The sequence below is a fragment of the Octopus bimaculoides genome, chromosome 11 (genome assembly GCF_001194135.2).
Source record: "Octopus bimaculoides isolate UCB-OBI-ISO-001 chromosome 11, ASM119413v2, whole genome shotgun sequence".
Lineage (NCBI taxonomy): Eukaryota > Metazoa > Mollusca > Cephalopoda > Octopoda > Octopodidae > Octopus > Octopus bimaculoides.
In genome coordinates, this window is record NC_068991.1 from 53,699,521 (window position 1) to 53,707,555 (window position 8,035).

Genomic DNA, 8,035 nt, shown 5'->3' on the forward strand with positions numbered 1-8,035 from the left:
TTTTACTTTTGACATATGTTTCGAAGACAACATTGGCTTTATTCCAAAGGAATAAACGGTGTAAATGCAATAATTTTATAACACATCCATTTATATGTTATCTTCTCATCAGGAAAGAATTCAGAGCTGGTGGAGCGTGAGAGAAATATAAACTTAGATAAATATGTGTCCATATTGCAAAAAGGACTCCTTCCAATCTTCTCCAGTGGTGAAATGATTTAAGAAGACTATTTATGTCACACGGCTAAAATGACCCAAGATTTGTTGGATGAGAATGGCGTTAAAAAGCTTCCATGGCCAAGCCAATCACCAGATATGAACCCTATCTCTGGGACATAATGGACATGACACTTCATAAAAAGAACAAGAAAGCATCTTCAAAGCCAGATATCTTGAGATTACTGCATGAAACTTGGCTAGAAATTCCGCAAGAGAATATTCATCTGATCAGTAAACATGCTTAATAGGGTCCTTGCATTGAAAAATGCAAAGGGCATGTCAACTAAATATTAGATATTTACATTATAACAATTAATAAATAATCTGAATGTATAATTTCAGATTTAAATAAATTTTAATGATTATAAGGGTGTCTATTTATTTCTGTCATGTTTGAGTACATATTTATATATCGTGGGTCCAGATAACATGTAAGTGATAATGCTTTGTATTTTATATTATCTTTTAAACAGTTTTATATTTAGCTTTAACCGTAACAAGGTTTTTATTATAATTGTTAATTACAGGTATTCTTTCATTAGTTCCTATTTATAAGGATATTTTAGTATTATCTATTAAGTTACTGGTATAAGTTTAACATTAAAGCTTGTAAGGATAACGAATATTTAATACGTATGTAGTATTTTAATTATTAACTTTTGGATTATGAAATAGTGTAATTCACTCGGAATTAGTTATATCTTTAGTTATGTTCAATCGAGTTTGTTTTGTTTTGGAGAGAATAGAATATAAAAGCTTTCACTGTTATATTAATAACTATGGAAGACTGGTGGGAATATTATCTGTATGGACATCAAGGGCTTGGTCGCTATTTAGTTAAATAATTTAGGAGTTAGTTATAGGTTTACTTTTTGAATTTATTTACCGATACTGTTGTACATAGGGTAAATGTGTTTCTTTGTTGTAGTTTAATTAATAGTGTTAGTGTTTAATCCTTCCTAGAATTAAGATTGAATGAATGTGGTCATATCTAAGGTATGTTTGTTCCCAAACAACACTTATTTTAGTGCTGTTGACACCACCGGATTGAATGGTACTGCTTAGGTGTCGAAGCCATAGTGATATCCGTGGTGCAGCTGATGATAGAAGTATATTGGATTGTTGGTATGGCTGTTATTGTATGTGCGGAATAGTTTTATAACACATCCATTTGATATATATATATATATATATATATGATATATATATTTCAATGATATATATATATAAACAGTAATTTTTGTATAATTATGTATTGTTAATATAACAATACATAAAGACGGGCCAGAGTTGAAGTGCTCAGCATGAGCTAGAATTCATCTTATAGTAAAAATGGATACATAAGGGTGGAAAATCACAGGAATAATACCATATGTCCAACGCAAGATACAATATGTGTGTTCAATTCCTTCAAGAATCAATAAATGAATTTATAGTATTCAGTCTCTAAAGTGTCTAAAAGGTACGGTAAAAAGACCAGCAAATACAACGATAAAAACTTTAGAAATATCATGAATGTTTAAAATATTTATTAAAAGAATATTTATAAATATGCATGATTTCTAAGTTGTATAAAAATATGACAAATTAAAGTTAAAACACTACGATGTGCAAACATACATTACGATATAACATATAATGGGTAAATATATACGGCATGATGAAGTTACAAATTTACATGTATCATATTAAAAACGTGTACATTAGGACAGGATTAAAAAAAAAAAAGAAAGAAACATATAATATAAAAGTTAAGTTAAAAATATGCATCTACGGACCGTTTCTGAGATGTGTCTATTAATATGGTGTTGTACTCATATTAGAGATTAGACACTCCCTTCATCAGGATGATTGTTTTACATATAGAGAGGAAGGAAAAAAATATAGAGAACATAAAAAGTTTAGAGTGATATAATACAATATACAAGTAAAACAACTGGACACAACACCTTACAACACCTTACAAACGGTCCGTAGATGCATATTTTTAACTTAACTTTTATGTTTGCATACCTTATATCTGTGGGTTAGAGAGCTTTTGAGGCATATGCAATAGGTCTATCTTCTTGTATCAATGCTGTGCCAACCCCTCTCATAGAAGCATCGACTTGGAGAGTTACTAGTTTGCGTCTGTCATAGTACTGCAGAGTTGTCTCCTTACTGATGAGCTTTTTGATTGCGTTAAAATCCTGTGTGTGTGAAGCACACCGATAAAACTCTATGTCATCTTTCATTAGCTCTCGGAGATTTGCAGTGTAATCGGCCAGGTTAGGTAAGAAGGCTTCCATATAGTGGATGAGTTCCAAGAAGCTTATGAGTTCTTTCTTATCTATGGGTTCTTTGATGTCACTGATGGTTTCCACTTTAGCGGGGTCTGGTTTCACTCCCTCTGCATTTGTCTGCATTGAGTTTGATACCTGCTTGTCGAGTTTTCTCCATAGCTTCACGTAAGTTGAAGTCATGTGTGATTCATCCTTGCCATGCACTTGGATATCGTCCGCTATCCCAATTGCTCCCTTACAGCCTTGGAAGGTCTCATCTGCTTGGCGCTGGAAGACATCTTGGCTCACCTTCAATCCAAATGGGAGTCGATTGAATCGGTATCTGCCAAATGGTGTGTTGAAAGTAGTGAGCATAGATGATTGTTTGTCTATCTTTACATTCCAGTACCCATTACTGGCATCCAGTTTGCTGAATATCTTATATCCAGCTAATGATGGTGTGATTTCTTCGAGGTTTGGAATTGGATAATAATCTCGTGTTAATGCCTTGTTCAGATCCCTGGGTCGAGGCATATTCGTAGGGTACCATTGGGTTTTTCTTTAATTACTGTTGAATTCACCCAGTCAGTTGGTCGTATCACTTTGGTAATTATTCGCTTTTTTGTTCATTCTGTCCAACTCTGCCTTCAGCTTCTGTCTTAATTCTAGCAGAACGCGGCGAGGTGGGTGAACAATTGGTTTGGCATTGGGGTCGACTGTTATTTGGTATTTTTTTTTTACGGTTACCATTTCTCATCTCATGTACATTTATTGTACCGACTGCCAAGAATTCCTCTCCTGAGGTGTTTTCTTCCTGTTGTTGGGCATGTACGTCACTTTATTTTCTCTTTCCGCTCCTCTTTGAAAATCGGGGGCTTGTATTTGTGAGATTTTGTTAGTCTACACATTTTTTTCCAGTGGTTGGGCTTTCCACATGCTTTGCAGTGTGTACCAAATGCAGGACATTTCCTCCGGTCATTGAACTCATGCTCGGTACCACAATACTGGCATATTCTCTGTTTGTGGTTATGCTTCATCCTATGTTTAGATACAGTATCTACACTGCTGCTTATTGTGTTTGTTTGCAAAGTAAGTGAGGCCATTTGTTTGGTAGTGGCTTCGAATGCCCTTGTAGTGTCTACTGCTTTGATCAACTGGAGAGCGTCCTTACTTATGAGGGATTTCTGGACTTCTTTATGAGTACACCCCCATGTGAATTGATCATCAATCCTTTCGTCCTTGTCTTTGAATATGCATTTCTCGGCAACATTCTTTAGTCTGGACAGGAAGTTGCCAATCGTTTCTTGTGGTTGTTGTTTCAAGCTCTGGAATTTGTACCTATGAATTCTATGGTTTGATCTGGGCTCTAGGTACCTTTCAAATTTCTCTAATAGTATGTCTGGATTCCTGCAATCCAATTCTGACATGTTCCAACTATTGAATAGGTCTAAACCCTTCTCTCCCGCCCATAAAAGGATGTAGCTTACCCTTTCATCAGCAGTTGTACATTTCAGGAAGCTTTTGAAAGCCAGTTGACTTTTCTGTTTGAATTTCTTGAACGCTTCCACGATATCATCGGCGTCCCAGCTCATGGTCGGACGTAGATTCATCTGTACGGCGACAAGGACCGCCATTTTGGATTTTCGTGTGTGTCGAAGACGAAGCGATATTCAGTTTGTTAAATTTCAGGCTTGCTGTGTTCCTGTTTTGTTGTAAAGGCACGTTTTCCAATAAGCATTTATCGCTGCCACCATGTTATGTATTCTTTTGGATTGTGTTGGGACAATAAGCAACTCATTGAAGGCGTTATTATGATTCTACGTGTTTATTTACTTAGCATGTTTACAAACTGTATATCGGAGTGATACACATTGTGCGTATCCGCTTTAGTGACAGTTCATACTGTTTACTAGATGCGCTTAACAAAATAGTACTAATAGTGGGGATGTATTCATATATACGTATACCTACGCATACACATAGATATGAACATACACACACACACACACGCACATATATATATATATAGATACATATATATATATATATATATATATATATATATGTGTGTGTGTGTGTGTGTGTGTGTGTGTGTGTGTACGAGTATGTATATGTGTTTGTGTAAACTGTTTAGTAGATTATATAACAAGGCTACTTTAACTATTTTTCTGCATATTGATAAAAATAAAACTCAAGTTCTGGAGTCGATTTATTCGACTAAGACTTTCAAGATAGTACACCAGCATGGCCGCAGTTCAATAACTGAAACAAATAAAAGATAAATTGATCTGGTTATATTTTTGACACTTCCACATCTGTATTGGCACATCAAGAAAAAAGATCAAGGAAGAGCTCAGAACTGAAGATCATTCCTATTCTTCCCAAAGCCGATTATCTCGATAATCTTGGCAACATCTTCACTTAGAACTGTACTAAGAGATCGATGATAGCAATCGCGGGTAAAATTTGAACAGTTGTTCAAACGAAGTATCGAATATTGGAAAGCTATTCGTCTCAGTCCGAAAAAATGTCCGTAGCAATTGTTCAAGCGGTCTTCGACCGAGATCTTTCACCCGGATAAGTGGTGGTATAAGCCACACACACTCGCACACATATGGTCGTCCATTAAAGTGGGATAGAAGAAACGATAGGCAACAGTATAAACAAGAAAAAGATAAAGTATAAATAAGAAAGACGAAGCTAAATAAGACAGAGAAATATTTCGTTTATATATTTGGCTTGCAAGATTCTTGCTATGAACTACTGTGTTGAAATGTCGAAGCAGAATTTGTTGTATTTCAGGATGGTCGTTATAACAATAAAATAGGAATTAGACTTACGAGAGTGGGCTGAAAAATTCACAAGCTGACTATGAAATAGTGACGCTAGAGCCGTGAAATATTGCATGCTTTAGTTTCAACTCGTCTTATTAATAACTGCATTGTTTCTTTCCAGGTAAACTATCTGACTGTTCAAAGAAGACTTCAAAAGTAGCTAATAGTGACTTCTCTTGGACAAAATTTGGCATCGTAGTGTTATGAAATACTTACAGAAAAATAGGAGAGTATTGTAGTTCGCTTGAAGCATTGTACATTGTAAAGAATAAAAAGTTTTGAATGGTACAACAATGCACTATAATACAAAAAATGGACTATATACCTGTTGTAATTTAGTTATCCGGTGATATTTCGGAATGCAATTCCTTCTTCAGATATTCTTAGATGGAGTCGCTGCTATAATCTGTTTTCTAACGGCTTTTCTGTTTTTCGGAAGCGTCTAAGTAGTGGTTTCACGAAGTTCCTTCCGGAATTCCTCATGAGAAGTGCGTGAGGTCGGAAAAATGATTTAGCCCCCAACAGTACAAAAGCAGGCAACTGAATTTAGGAGGAGAAAGGAAAATCTTGAAGATGACCCTGCGTCTTGGCGTCCTGCAACTGCCATCACCGAGGAAAACATTGATAGTGTTCACCATATGGTGATGGATGACAGGCGATTGATTATAGATCAACAAGCCAATGCTATTAGCATATTCTGTGAGAGAATTGAGAATATTCTGCACAATAAACTTGGCATAACGAAGCTTTCTACTCGGTGGCTGCCATGTCTTCTGACGCCTGAACAAAAGCGCACCAGGCTGATAACATCACAGGAAAATCTGACATTGTTTGAGGCACATCCTGCTGGTTTCCTTAAACGTTTCCTAACCTAGGATGAGTGTTGGGTTCATCACTTTGAGCCAGAGAAAAAGACACAATCCATGCAGTGGAAACACCCTCCTCAACTGCTCCAAAGAAGGCAAAAATCGTTTCATATGACGGAAGGTGAAGGCTTCTGGTTTTTAGGAAGCAAAAGACATTGCGCTTATTGACTATCTTCAAATGGGCCATACCATCAATGGAGAGTAAGTACTATGCCAACTTGCTGAAGCAGTTACGAAAGGTTATCAAGACCAAACGCCCAGGAAAACTGGCGAAAGAGATTTTGTTTCATCAAGACAATGCTCCAATATACAAGTCCTTGCTTTCAATGACTGTCGTGGGTGACTGTGGCTTTGATCTGGTTGATCAACCTCCCTATTCTCCTGATTTAGCCCCTTCTGACTATTGCTTGTTCCCAAAATGAAGAAACACTCGGCTGGGAACCAGTATTGTAATGATGATGACGTCATATCTTCTGTTGAAGACGTTTTTGACCAACAGGATGAAAGTTTCTTCACCAGTGGGATCCAACCACTGCAACACCGATGGAAGAAGTGTGTGGACCACAAGGGGGACTATGTTGCGAATAAACCTCGTTTGGTCATATTGCATTGAACTTTTTAGCCGATCCTCGTCCTGGCAGATCTGAAGCAGACCTGTAGCAGAGAGGACATGTCATTCATTGATGCGGTCACGAATAGTGATGAAAGGACTTTGACAAAACTAATTGATTGTTTAAATGATCGAACGATTAGTTAATTGGTTAAATAGTTAACCAATTGACTAATAATAATAAAGAAGTAATTAGATAGGTGCAGGTGTGACTGTGTGGTAAGAAGTTTGCTTCCAAACCACATGGTTCCGAGTTCAGTCCCACTGCATGGCATTTTGAGCAAGTGTCTTCTGCTATAGCCTCGGGCCGACTAAAGCCTTGCGAGTGGATTTGGTTGATGGAAACTGAAAGAAGACCGTCACACACACACACACGCACGCACGCACGCACACGCACGCACGCACGCGCGCGCGCGCGCGCGTGTCTGTCTTTGTGTCTGTGTTTGTCTTCCACCACCGTGGCAACCGGTGTTTGTGTGTTTACGCCCCCCCCGTAATCAAGCGGTTCGGTAAAAGAAACCGATAGAATAGGTACCAAGCTTAAAACTCAAGTATTGGAGTCGATTCATTCGAGTAAAATTCTTCAAAGCTGTGCCCCAGCATGGCTGCAGTCTGATAACTGAAACAAGTAAAATATAAAAGAGAAGTGAAATAAAACCAGTGCGTGTGTTTATTATTGGCATTGTGACCCTCTAGAACTACAACAAGATAAAGAAAGATAATATAAGTAAGAAAGTAATGCATAACAGGTAGAGAAAGGACGAAAACACTAAAATATTGAAAAGAATAACACGACTTCATGACAATGTAAAGACTACCAACGGATTTCTGTTTTACAGACTAATGCAGCAACAAATTGGCGAGATCTGTCATAGAAACACATCAAGAAAAACGTGACTTTTGCAATAAATGGAACGGATTTAGTGTCACACTAACATTAAATTTTGCTAGGTTGAATAAGGCTGCTGGGAAGCCGGGCGATGTCCAAACTGGTCGTCGTTTCGTAGAAGTTGTTTAATAGATGGATACACTTTGTACAGCTTCACATGCTGGGAAGAAGCCATTATTTTACTCTGTGTTGTGAGCAGTAATGTGACGATTGTCGATCACACTGCATTTAATAAAACGCTATGGAGCAAGTTGGCAGTATTGCTTTTTTGTTTATTGAAAGAGAGAGAGAGAGAGAGAGAGAGAGAGAGAGAGAGAGAGAGAGAGAGAGAGAGAGAGAGAGAGAGAGAGAGAGAG

At 37.3% G+C, this 8,035-nt stretch overlaps 1 protein-coding gene across 2 annotated transcripts in view; it reads left to right on the forward strand.

Moving 5' to 3' along the window:
* Positions 1-8,035, forward strand: part of LOC106869864 (uncharacterized) — an 86,476-nt gene that overhangs the window by 55,836 nt on the left and 22,605 nt on the right. The gene's annotated exons all lie outside the window — the stretch shown is intronic.